The following is a 14265-nucleotide window of genomic DNA, read 5'->3' on the forward strand; positions in this document are numbered from 1 at the left end:
AGGAGCGTTGGTTAGCGGACTCAAGAGAAGTCCAAGATCCCGGGATAGTTTTGTATTTGTAATTGTCTGATCAATACTGTAGGTGTCGTGAAGCGCTATTGACCATTCACTTGTGACAGGGAACATTGTGTGAATGCAGGAGTGTGTTACGGGTAGAAGCCTCAGGCAACGGGGGTGGACTACGGCGATTGAGTGACCAATGCAGGTCGGGGGTGTTGAACTTGGCACTGCTTGCAGGGTCATTCCGAAACTTTTTGCCTTCCCCCTAGCCTGTTTGCTGTTGTGGAATTGATGGTTGTAGGATGTTGAACACTTTAGCGCTGGTTAGCAGTGCAATGTGCGTGTACTTTCTGCCTTCCCTGGGCTTACATTAGGAACACCCCCCATGGGAGAGAAAATGTATGCCATGTTTGGTATGTAGGTGGACTGCAAACATTAAATGCTGTGCAAGGGTGGGCGCAGCTTCATTTGTAATGTTGGAGAAATGTCACTTTTAGAAGTCACCATTCTGTCTGCCTTGTGCCTGCCTGCCTGAAGTGCGTTGCAGGTCTAGTGCTCGAAGTGACTAAGGCTGGCTCCGCTCCCTGGGGTGTGTCTGCCTCACACACCCCCAGCTTTTGGAGGGAAGCCTGGCAAACAGGGAGCTCTACACCTCCCCAAAACCAGTTGGGACCGGTTTCCCCCTGGGAGCCTTCTATTAGGTTCTGGCCCTTCCTGGTAGGTGGGGTGAGGGGTGTATATATAGAGGAGCTGAGACTCCAGGTGGGTTGTTGTGCGTGGACTTAAATGAGAGGGGACACCCCGCCAGGAGGTACCGCTGCAAGGGCCTGTGTGCTGGCCCCTGTGCCCATCTATTGTTTGTTTGCTGCCGCGCGGACCACATTAGATAGCGCTGCCTGACAAAACCTGTTTATGTGTTTTTAAACTGCTGTAACTTACCCGAATGGCGTTGTTTTAATTGGGGATTTATTTATTTATTTAGAAGTTTTCTATAGCGTTAACAAGACCTGAAGGTATCAGAGCGCTTCACAGTAGAGGACATGAAAAAGAGAACAACATGAGACAAACCCAATAAAAGCAATCGGCGAGAGACAATTTGGAAAGAAGAAAAGTTCGGACAGCGGGCTTCTTGGTGCTGGATTCAACATTACCGCATGGATTCTGAGACGTTTGCAGCTCCAAGTTATCCACAACCAAGGGAGCGGATAAGGCACAAGGATTTAGGTTGGCTCTTGAATTCTGCATAGGACGGTAGAGTTCTGATGTGCGGGGGGATGGCGTTCCATATTTTGGGGGCATTTCCTGAGAAAGAGCAGTCCGCAGTTCTCTTCCTTCTGGTTTTTGGTAGGATGAGCAGCAGGGAGTTAGAGCTTCTCAAATTTCTGGCTTGGCCTGCTTTTTTGAGCTTGTTAGCCAGGTATTCCGGTTTGCCGGTGTGGAGGGCCTTGTGGGTTAGGCAGGCCGTTCTGAAGGTACTTCGCATTTCCGCAGGGCCCCATTCGAGTTCTTTGAGTGCCGGGGAGATGTGGTCATATTTTTTGCAGCCTGTGATCATTCTTGCTGCCGCGTGAAGTGTTGTTTTTAGTGGTGCCAGGTGCGATTTGGGGATGCCTGTTAGGATTGAGTTCCCATAGTCCAGTCTTCATAAAACTAGAGATTGCGTGGCTAGTTTGAGGTCCTTGTTGGGAATGTAAGGTTTAATTTTGTTCAAAAGTCTGAGGTTGAAGAATTCGCTTTTCGCTGAGTTCTTGATGTGGTTTGTCAGGGTTAGTTTGGGGTCTAGTGTGAAGCCCAGGGATTTAACAGAGTCGGCTAGCGTGAGGTTACCTTTGAGAGCATCGATCGACTTTAGCCACTTTAGCCACTGTTTGAGATGAGGAGTGTTTCTGTCTTATCGGGGTTGAGTTTCAGGTGATTCTTTGTCAGCCAGTCTTGCACTTCATTTAGGACATCGTTGAGTCTGTGGATGTCTTTGAGAGAGGAGGTTTCCAGGTAAATCTGCGTGTCATCCGCGTAGAGGTGGAAGTGGATGTTGGCGTTCCTGAGTAACTTGGCGAGTGGTTCCATGTAGATGTTAAAGAGCTGGGGGGAGACCACTGATCCTTGAGGGACACCCTTGTTGACTTGCTGGGTATCGGAGGTGAAGTTCTTGATTTTTATTAATTGCGAACGGTTATGTAAAAAGGAGGAAAACCACTTGAGAACTACTTCGCCAAGGCCGGCTCTTTCTTGAAGAGTCATGATGAGGAGCTTGTGGTCCACCGTGTCGAACGCTGCTGAGAGATCAAGGAGTATGAGGAGGCAGCACTTGTCAGCGTCAAGAGATCCATGGATGTCATCTATGATGTTCAGCATCGCGGTTTCAGTGCTGCGGCCTTGTCTGAAGCCAGATTGGAGGGGGTCCAGGAGATTGATGTTGTCCAGATGTTGCGTCAGTTGCAGGAGTACACAGCGTTCAAGTGTTTTCGAGAGTAAAGGGAGGTTGGATATCGGTCTGAAATTGTTCAAGTCAGTTGAGTCGAGACCGGGTTTTTTCAGAAGAGGAGTGACTTGTCCCATTTTTAGACAATCGGGGACCACACCGCTTTGTAAGGAGCTGTTTATGATTCTTCCCCAGATGGGCGCTAAGGTAAGCTTCATTTTTTTTAATTAAAGATGGGGGAATGGGGTCTGAAATGTGTGCTGAAGGTTTGGAGGTCGAAATCAGCGCGATTATCTCAGTTTCCTGGACGGGGCAAAAGCTTAGCCAGGGGGAGGGAAAGGAGTTGGATGGGAGTGCCACTGGGGTGGCCGAGTAGCTCTTCTGGAGGGGTGGGTTATTGATGTCTAGAAATAGTTCGATTTTTAGGACTTTATCGTTGAAGAAGTTGGCAAAGTTGTCACAGAGTTCTTTGGAAGCCTGTAGGGTTGAGGGCAGGGGCTTTGTTGTTTGTTGTCTGATTATGTTGTAGAGTTCTTTGGGTCTGTTTTTGGATTTGACCAATGCCTCGCGGAAGAAGCTGGATTTCTTGTTTTTGATATGGTTGTTGTACTTCCTACGGGCTGATTTTAGTTGAAGGCGGAGAATGGCGGTTGGGTTGTTCCTCCACTTTCTTTCTTTGGTTCTCAGGTTTCTTCTTTCTGCGTTGAGGTCCGCAGTGAACCAGGTTCTGGATGGAGTGGCTCGGCTTCTTTTGAGCTTTAGAGGAGCTAGATTGTCAAGTATGGAGACTACCCCCGAGTTATAGTGGTCAAAGAGGTCGTTGGTCGAGAGGTGCATTGTGTTATTTGGAAGAAGTGCGCTTAGTTGACCTTCCAAGATGTCTTGGGGTACTTGGGAGAGGTTTCTCGACCATTTAGGGGGGTCTTGCGGAGGTTTAAGCGAGACGATGGGGTGATTGATGTGGAATAAGATCATGTGGTGATCTGACCAGTCAACTGGTAGTATGTGGTTGACCGTGATAGAATTCTTATGGGCAATGATGGCATCCAGTGTGGCTCCTTTGTAGTGAGTCTCCTCAGTACAGTGTTGGGTGAGGTTGTTCTCATCAAGGAGGCTATATAGCGATTTGATTAGAGGGTTATGGGTCTCATTCCATCGGATGTTCATATCACCAAGAATTAAGTTTTTGGAGTCGCCAAGTGTGTCTTGTGCAATCAGGTTTGATAGTTGTTCTCCAAACTCGTTATTTCTGCCCGGGGGTGATAGAGTAGGTGGCACAGTAGAGAGTCGTTGTCTTTTGTCTTGATGACGGTGGATAGGCATTCAAAGGAGTCATACTCGAAGGAGGAGGTTTCTGTGATGCTCCAGCTGTCCTTGTGGATGATAGCGACCCCACCTCCTCGTTGTTTAATCCCATCTCCTCGTTGTTTAATCCTATCTTTGGAGATGGGGGAGAAGCTGGGTGGAACCAGCATGTCTAGGCAGGGAGGGGATGTCGTATTAAGCCAAGTCTCCGCGAGGAACGCAACGTCAATGTCATGTGTGAGGATGGCTTCGGCTAAGTTCGTTGCGTGTAGTGAGGCCGATCTGCAGTTGATTAGGAGGCAGTTGGTGAATTTCTCCTGATTGCTGGTGGTTTCCTCTTTAGTCTCTCTAGGAATAGCGGTGAGGACTGGTAATCTCTGTGTTTTGACGATGGGTAGGTCTTTCCGGTGACCTGTGATGACTTGGATTTTGGATTTGGGTGACTCCGTAGTGGAGGAGTCGTAGGTGGCGGCTAGTAAGGCTGCTTCCCTGTCTGACATCGGAGCTTCTGATCTGAGCGGCCTGGCGGTCGGGTGATTTGAGCCACTGGAGTGGGAGAAGAAATAGAGGACGTTTTGACGTGGGGGGTGGTCTGGGGGGAGAGTTTGTAGGGGTTACAGACTATACCAAGATTAGAGATGATTTCTGATAGACCATGGGTGATAGTGTTGACCTGGTTTTCCAGGGCTGCGAGCCGTTTTGATATGGCCTCAAGGAAGGGGATGTGGGCATCCGCAGTGGGTCCGAGAGTGCTAGGGTTCGAGAGGGTGGGTTGGGAATTAGGGGTCAGGGTGAAGGACGGGGGGGTGATCAGGGTGGGTTGGGAGATAGGGGTCAGTGTGAAGGACGGGGGGGTGTTCAGGGGAGGGTCAGGCGGGGGTTTACGCACTCACAGCTCCCCTCCTAGAGGCCTCAGCCAATCGGCCAGCAGGGGTGGAGTGTGGTGGCGGGGCTGGGCATTTAAACCTCACTGCAGCGCGGGGAGCGGGCAATTGTTTGTTTGCTGCCGCGCGGACCACATTAGATAGCGCTGCCTGAAAAACCTGTTTATGTGTTTTTAAACTGCTGTAACTTACCTGAATCGCGTTGTTTTAATTGGGAATTGATCTCTGTCCTCTCCTGTGCTGACACACTCACAGCTCCCCTCCTAGAGGCCTCAGCCAATCGGCCGGTACGGGATGGAGCGTGGAGGCGGGGCTGGGCTATATATGTACATCAGTATGGGGAAGCGCAGCGGGCGCACCGGCAAGCCCGTCTGCGCCCGTCCACGCCGACCGGGCCCAGGGGCCACGAACCCTAGTCAAATCATTACCTATTCCCCAATGGGACTTAGATCGCTAGAGCAATCGCAAGCTCTGCTAGTGCATGAAGTCTTGGACCACATCATAGCCCATGGTATCCTCTGTGAACAAGTAGGCCATATTAACCCCCCTGTCCTGATGCCCTCTGTCTCCCCCACTGCCTACTCTACCACAAGTAACCTGACCTCGCTCCTGGTTTTGTATCTTAATACCCGCTCTCTGGTGAAACATCAATTGGACATATTCATGTTGCTACTATCAGACAAACCAGATATCCTACTGCCTACTGAGACCTGGCTTACGCTGGACTCTACACCAGACATTTTAGAGGCACTCCCCTCTGATTATTACATCCTATCAGCTAACCAGCCTTCTGGGAAGATGGGAGGAGGAGTCGGTGCTATCATACACAAAAGGCATAAGTTTACTATGCTGACCTCCTTGATTCTACCAGAGGTTGAGAACATTGTCATTAATCTCGATACTAACTCAGGATCACTAGCTCTGGTGCTTATATACCGGCCACCCCAGTCCATGCCTTCCTTTCCCCTCTCCCTCAGTGAACAGATAGCAAATCTTACCATGAACCATGCCAGAGTCCTACTTATTGGGGACCTAAATTATTGGTTCAATGACGCATGCGGGGGCCTCAATCGGCTGAACTCTCCGATTTGCTATTTAATATCAATTTGGTCCAACATCTCACAGCCCCCACTCAAATCCAGGGCCACATCTTGGACCAAATTTGGTCTCAAAATATAGAACTCTCGCTACCACTTATTTCCCCTTGTATATGGTCTGACCACCATCTGATTGAATTTATAGCCACTTTTAACGGCAGGGCCAGGACTCCCAAGGTGGCGGGAGGCGTGACTAGAAAGTGGAGAACACTTGATACCCAGGAATTTATTAACTCACTAGCCAGTTCCCTCCCCACTGTCAATTCCAATTTTAATGTTGACTCCATGGAGAGAGATAGTGCTAATTGGTTATTGGAGGCCAGCGTTATGCACGCCCCGCTTATTAAATTCTTACGTGCCAGACATTCTGATGCCCACAAATGGTTCACAAGTGAACTTAAAACCCAAAAACTTACGCTTCTTCAGTCAGAGAGGAAATGGAGGCACGGATATGCCAACGAAGATAGACAGCTCTATCTGTCAGCACGGGGGGACTATAAGAAAGCCTTACTGACCGCCAAGGCATCGTATTTCTCTGCAAGGATACTCACCGCCCTTAACAAACCTAGAGAAATCTTTAGGTTTGTAAATGACTTCAGTAGCGATGATAGAATTTCCCCTTGTCAAGCCCCTACCCAAATGCTGTGCAAATCATTGAATAATTTCTTTGTGGAAAAAATCGAAATCATCAGGGCCAGCATTCCTCCCACTGTCCATGTGAAGTTTTTAGATGACACTCCTAATAACTCCTTTACTATTAATCATTTCACAGCCATATGCCCTAACATTTTACCTGAGTTAATATCCCGAGTCAAATCAGGCTCTCCCAAGGATTGTTGCCCTCCTTCAGTCTTGAGGGATATTTTTCTGGCCCTACCACACAGTATTCTCCCTTTTCTTAACGAATCCCTTAGCAAGGGAGTAGTACCTAGAGCCTTCAAAAATGCTACGTTAGTCCCTCTTCTAAAGAAACCAGGGCCAGATCCCTCAAACTCCTCCAATTATCGCCCAATCTCCCCCCTTCCCTTTCTGGCAAAAATTTTAGAGGCCCACGTGGCTAGGTGTCTCTCCAATTTCATTGAAAATTCTGACTACCTTGAGCCTAACCAAACTGGGTTCCGTCCTGCTCACTCTACGGAGTCTGTGATTCTGGCGGTAATGGACATGCTGAGGGCTAATGCCGACATGGTGACCCCGCAGGCACTTGTGCTTCTGGATCTATCTGCCGCGTTCGACACGGTCGACCACACATCTTGTTGTACGGTGTCGAACAGGCAGGTATCCGGGGCGCCGCCTTTAAGTGGATAAAGTCTTTCCTTACTGGCAGAACCCAAGCAGTTCGCCTTGGGACTTATACTGCCCCCAATCTGTCCACTTCCTGTGGGGTCCAACAGGGTTCGTCCCTTCCCCCGCTGTTGTTCAATCTCTACATTAGGCCTCTGATTCACTCACTTAAAGCTATGAGAACTACTTCAACTATACTGATGATCTCCATCTTGTTTTTTCTCTGGACTCGCCCAATGCTGCCACTGAATTTCAATCTACAATGCTCCACATTCAGCGCTGGATAGATCTCAATCAGCTGAAGCTCAAACCAGGAAAGACGGAACTGGTGCTGCCTGGGAAGAGCTTCACTTGCTGGGGATCTCATTTCTGGCCAGGCAAATTGGGTCCTCCCCCAGTCCCTTCTCCATCAGTAAAAAGCCTAGGGTGACTATTGACTCCGATCTCTCATTTAAAGGACATGTGGGAGCTGTGGTTTCCACCAGTCTTTTCAAGCTGTGTAAAATTAGGAAAATTGCGCATCTGCTGTCCCACTCAGCTTTGGTCCAGGTGGTCATAGCGCTGGTGTTGTCACGCCTGGATTTTTCAAACTCCATTTACTCTGGTCTTACTCAGGGCCTGCTTAACCGCCTTCAAATGATTCAGAATCAGGCGGCGAGACTGATTCACAAACAGCCGAGATGGCAATCGGCTAGGCCCCTACTGTCCAAACTTCATTGGTTGCCCATAGCGCAACGCACCGCCTTTAAGACAGGTTGTATAGTCTTTAAGGCGCTGCATTGCAATAGCCATACATTTCTTAACAATCTGATTATCAAGCATGTCCCTAGGCGCAACCTCAGCTCAGCCCACCTCCATCTTCTGACTACCCCTATCATCAAACTGAAAAGACAGGGTGGACGCAGGTTCTCCTACTTGCCACCTAGGCTCTGGAACTCATTTTCTCTGTCAATCAGGAACTGTGACAACTTATTGAGCTTCAGAAGGGCCTTGAAAACATGGCTCTTCGGGCAGTCTTGTTGATCTGGCCTCCCACATTAGCATTCATACGATTAGCGCCATGAAACCTTTGGTGACCGTGCGCTTGACAAATTCTTATTAACATAACATAACATACCTCTCTGCTGTCCACCGGGCCAGTGAGAGCCCTTTACTGGAGTGAAGACTGCTGTGCCAGGAGGAGTGCCACATTATGGGGGTTGACTGTTCCGAGGAACTGCTATCCTGTAATGATGAGTGCCCACTGCCTGCTGATCTTGCCCAGCATTGCCAGCCTGCTCTCCTGCCCTAGCGCCTCATGAGCGCTACACTTTGTTTGCCTGCACTCCCAGGAGGTGAGAGCCTGTGCGCTACTTGATGGTGTGGGACCCTGAATGCACTCATGAGCGCTATATTCAAATTTCCAGAATAGGGGCTATCACCTGCAGCGCTGTGCTGACAGAGCGCTACCACTGGATGCTGCATTTTGCATTTCTGCACCACATTCTGACTGCCCAGGAGGTGAGGAGAGTGTGCATCCCTGCAGCGCTGTGCTGCCGAAGTGCCACGAGGAAATCCCAGTGTGTGGGATTCCCCCATGCCTGCTTGGGGAAGAGCGTGTGCCCACCTCGCGTTAGTGCCAGGTCCTGAGCGCTTTGTATAGCAGCGGGAGCCCACCCTGCGTGTGTGCCGCTTGTTGGATGCCATCCCTAAGCGGGAGCCTACCCTGCATTTATGGTTGCTTGAAGGCGGGTGCCCACCCCGCACTCGTGAATTCCTGTAAGCGGGAGCCTACCCCACGCGTGTACGCACTTCTGAACTGCCCAGAATCACCGCCGAGCCGCAGAGAGAGGAGCGCACGAGAGAAGTGGGCAGAAGTCAGGCACCCGCACGTCCGTGAGGTAAGCGGGGCCTGCAAGGCACACTGTCGGTGCCTGAGGGCCCAGGAAGGGGCTGCGCAGCCATTTCCTGGTCCTGCCAGGCAGCTGCCCCGGGTGGCAGTGGGCAGCTGCCTTTCATCCCTTTTCCGGAGTAGGGCTCCAGCACGGACCGGGCCACAGTGACCCCGGGTCTACACAGTGGCGGCAAAGTTGCGGGCCACTGCAACGGTTTCTTTTTTGTGGGGCATTAGTCGCCCTTTAGAGCCCCCAGAGGGAGGACCTAAACTTTCCCCCAGACTGGTCAGTGTTGCGTCACAGCTGTACCGCAGTTGCGGCAGCTGCAACGATTGGGCATTTTTTAATGCAGAGCCTCCGGGAAAGGGGGGTGCTCCAATGGATCCGGGGCTCACTTACCTTTACTCAATTGCCACACCGGAGAGTGTGCGATTGCGACGATTGGGCATTTATTGTAGCTGGTACTATGTGTGCCCTCCTCTTCCAATGGTATGCATAAGGTTTTTTCAAGCCTAACGATGGTGCCTTCATGCTTGTGATTCCTACCTGGTCTGAGTTGACTTATGACTTTAGGGGGTTGATGCCTAATGTTTTCCCCGACTGCCTACACCCCTGGGTCTATGCCTAATACGAGTTATGTCTAGAGATGTGCATTCCTGCTTATGGGATTCTCCATAACTGTCATGTTTGAGGCTTGCATTTTATGCCCTATGCCAAGGTGATGAGGCCTAATGTTCTGCCCTGGGGTTCGCATTGATGAGATGCCCCATGTACCTATGTTGATGCACTTACGCTGATGATTTGGATGCAGACTATGTTTTATACTTTATGCCATTTAAGCATAATGTGATGTTTATGCCTAAGGTTGATGCCTGATGTTCTTTTTCCCCCAAGGCTTACCTTTTTTGGTTTAAATTTGTTTATTGGGATTTTTACTGTGTTTAGTGCACATTAACATTCTTACATCATCCCCTTGAATTGACACATAACTGCGATTAGGAACAGAGTGAGTATACAATACATCTTACACGCGTTTCCTGCATTCCAGTCTTACAAACGATAAAAAGAATCAGCTGTGTGTTGAGTCTTATTTCTACAAGAATCCCATCTGTTGTTCCGAACTCATTGGTGTGGGTGCCTTATGCCCTGACTGAGGCCGTTTTCGACGTATATGCAGCTATATTTCAATCTCATTGTTTCCTTCCCTATGCTGTAGTGCCTGACTGCACCTGTATGTAATCCCATCTAACTATCATCGGTGTCTAAACTGCCGATATGAAGTGGCTAACTGCAAACTATGGGGGTAAAGAGAAACTAGGGAAAGCGTATAGGAGCTATCTGTACCTGCGTCTGTGTTATCGCTAATGGGGACAGTGACTTAGTCTGTGTACCGTTTGGCGGTTCGCGGGTGCAATGGTGCGCATGCAATGGGGAGAGTTACCGCACTTGTGGAAAGGACCCCCGTGCGAGGCGGGACAGCTCCCGACCTGGCGTCCACATGATTGTGGGCCTAGTCAGAATGACCCTGACTCAGAATATCTACTTCTGCCGCTGCAGGGGATTGGGGTGGGGTCAGAGATTTGGAGAGTACCTGTGCTTCTGTCAGGGCTGTTTCGCGTATAGCAATTGTGCCCATTCTAAGGAAATGGGGTGTTTTCGAATGCCTTTCACTTCCTCATCTTTCAGTATCTCTTACTCCGCTTTGCCCCATTTTTGCACCACACCTATCCACGCCGCTTCCGGCAGTCCCGTTGGGGCATGCCAGTGCATAGCTATTCCTCTTTTTGCTAAAAGAACGCCAAGAGATATAAAGCGATTCTGCACTTTCTCAGTCTTCCGCCTACGGAAGATCCCGAGTGCCCATGCTTCCCTTGTGGTGACGGTCCTAGTGTTAGTCATTGCCCTAACCGTCATGTGAACTCGTTCCCAGTAACCTTGGATGTTAGGGCAATCCCAAAACATATGCTTAACGTCCGCCTCAGATGTTTGACAGCGGGGGCATGCAAAGTGTGTGCCTGGATAAAAACGGTGAAGTCGGTGTGGTGTGAGGTATGCTCTGTTAAGGACATTAAGGGCCATATGTAGGTGGCCAAATACCGGTCGGTAACGCCGAAAAAGGGCCTTTTTCGGTGTTACCGACCGGTATCCAGCCATGTGAGATGTACGTAATACCGAATGCAATCGTCAATAACGAATCGGTGAAAAATTACCGATTCCTTATTTATCGAATCGGAAATACCGAAACAATGAATACCGAATCAGAATTAAAGAATCGGTAAAACCCCAAGAATGCGATGTAGCAAACGTCGTTAACACCGAAAACGAGCAGAATCGGAAATAACGAATCGGTATTTACCACATTTCAAGAGCATGTGGTAATGAGGTGCAGTGCATAAAAAGCGTCCCAAAACGCATCTGTGTGACCACAATGGCAGCCCTCTACGTCATTGCAAGGCGGCTACGCTTGAGAGCAGCAGGAGTGAGGATCTGGAGACGTGAAGAGCGGGTGTACAGAGTACGCATCACATTGTTCCAATTGACAGAAGCGGAAATCCATGAAAGATACAGACTGCACCCAGACACCATCCTGGACCTAATCTGTGACCTAAGACCCTATCTGGAGCATCAGACACCAAGGGCCCACGCTATCCCCACCCATGTCCAGGTACTCTGCTGCCTGTACCTCCTTGCATCAGGAAGTTTCCAGGGTGTGATAGCTGCAGTGGGTGGAGTGTCACAGAGCTGTCTATCCCATTTCTTCCAGACCTTCCTGGATGCCATGATGGACAGAATGGAACATTACATTTCCTTCCCCAGTACACAGGCGGAGCTGCAGAGAACCAAGCTTGAGTTCTACCAACTTGCACAGTTTCCACACGTCATTGGATGCATCGATGGAACACACATACCCATCTGCCCACCTGCAGCAAGCGAATACATATACAGAAACCGCAAATCCACCCACTCCATCAATGTGCAGGTGATCTGCAATGCCAAGCACATCATTACTGACATCGTGGCCAAATTCCCCGGGAGTAGCCACAACGCCTACATCTTCCGTAACAGTGGCATCCATACACGTCTGCTTGCTGGCGAATTTGGAGACGGATACATACTAGGTAAGTACATGTGCCACACCCTGATGTACACCCTGCCTCAAGCTGTTGTTCACAGTAATCAATGCCAATGACTTCTTCACATAGGTGCCAGCGCATATGCCCTCCGGACTTATCTGCTCACACCATATCTCAACCCAACCACCCCAAGGGAGAGGAGGTACAATGTGGCATATAGGAGCACACGCAACGTGGTGGAGCGCACATTTGGATTGCTCAAAAGCAGATTCCGTTGCCTCCACAAAACTGGAGGTGCACGTCTGTACAGCCCCCTAAAATGTTGCAAGATCATTACTACATGTGCAATGCTGCACAATCTAGCCACAAAAAAAGGTACAGCAGTGGAACTAACTGACTCAGAGGACGAGGACGACGACAACCCTCAGCCAGAGCCCTGCGCAGCTGGTGGTGCTATTGAACATGATGGGAGACAGAGACGGTCAGAGATTACGTCAAACTTTTTCTGAGTGAGTAACGACACTGAGCTTTTACCTGTTACATGTAAAGGTGTTCATTGTGCACACCTCCACTATAGTGAGCAATGTCCAATTGGACATGGGTTACATCACCCATCTCATTCATTGAAACAGCCATAGCTCTTTACTTCCTGCGTCCACGCGCTGCACGTCCACGTTCCCTTTCGACTCTGTCTGGTGTGGACGATTGTTCATGTGCAGGCACGTTGCGTTCACTACGCCTCCTGCATTCAGTGGGTGAGGACGTAATGCCACCACGGCTGGTAGCCTCTTCACTGTCCCCCCCCCCCCCTTCCCTTGTGGCCGCCTTAGCATTCTGCATGTGCTGTAGCACAGAGGTAATGGACACCATCCCCCTGGCCACATCCCTGCTGCAATGCGCCATCTCCTCCTGCATGGCGATGGACCTGCGACACATCACTGAAGTTGTAGTGGCCAGCCGGTTCACCGAATTGGTATAGGCCTGGAGCCTCTGTCTCTCCCCGCGCCAGCCAAGACGGTCCTGCTGAAGCTGGCTGCAGAGGTTGTCCACCGAGTTAGCTACTCTCTCCATTCCCGCACACAAGTTCTCACCCATAGCACTGATGCCCTTCTCCCTCCTGTGCATATGCTTGTTCATGTGTGCCACCTCCCTGTGCATTGACTTCATCTCCCTCCATTGCAGGCGCTGGACCTTCAGCATGTTGCCTTCCAGTCCAGCAAACACACTGTCACCCTGCTCGGATGCAACTGGACTGTCCGGCCTTACCCTGCGGCGTCTTGATGTGATGTGGGAGCCATCGGCTGCTGCACCAGCCCTCTCCCTGTGGTATTGATCAGCAATGGGACTTTGTTCGCCAAATCTGCCCTCCTCCTCTGACCCCTCCATCTGCTGGAGGCTGGGCACAGCATGCTTGTGGTCCCTGAGGACATGCTGTCATCCTCATGTTGGCTCCCCTCTGGCCTGGCTGACATGCCTCTGCTGGCCTCTTCTGCACTGCGACATGACTCGCCTGTAATGACACAAATGTACATGTACTCAATGCTCTGTCAGCAATGGAATTGCATTAAACAACATGCCTATTGTGCACAGTGGTTGTCCTGACGTAGCCAATTCCTTTACCATGGTATTGTACTTGATAGCCTGACTGACCCAGTCATGTGTTCCCTTTCACTACATCACCCATCATGCATTGAAGGTAACCAGTAAGACATGGGGTGGAGTGGGTGTCCCTTTGCCACTATGGGGATTGGGGTTGGGGAGGGGGTTGCACAGCATGCTGGGCATGCTTCTTACCTTGTTTTCATGCTGCTCGGGCAGAGCTGTCTGCGTCTCCCACGCCGCTCACACTCTCCGGCTGGATGGTGGACTCCACCATCAGTTCAAGTGGTGTTGGTGCCGGGGCTCGGCTTTTGCCTCCACCTGTAAGGCCAGCCTGCCGGTGTCTCTCTGCCATCCTCTGTTTTGCTGCTTTCCTGAGGTCGTACCACCTCTTCCTGATGTCCTCTATGGTGCGCTGGGTGACACCTATGGCATTGATTTTGTCACGAATGCCACTCCAGATTTGCCTCTTCTGTGACTCTGGCACTTGGTGGGACTGGGCTCCAAACAGCTTGTGGTGCTCTTGGCTGACATCCTGGATGAGGACCTCCAGCTCCTTGTCACTGAACTTCAGTTTTCGTTTTCTGTCACCTCCCTCCTTCTCCTTGTCCTGGCTTGCCATTTCACTGCTTTCGGGTTCTTCTGTCTTGCTTCGTGGCTGTGTGGCTGTGTTGCTGCTGCCTCCTCAGCTCTCTTGGCTGACTGCCTGCCTGCCTCACTGTGTGC

This window comes from Lissotriton vulgaris, chromosome 9 (genome assembly GCF_964263255.1).
Source record: "Lissotriton vulgaris chromosome 9, aLisVul1.2, whole genome shotgun sequence".
Classification (NCBI taxonomy): Eukaryota; Metazoa; Chordata; class Amphibia; order Caudata; family Salamandridae; genus Lissotriton; species Lissotriton vulgaris.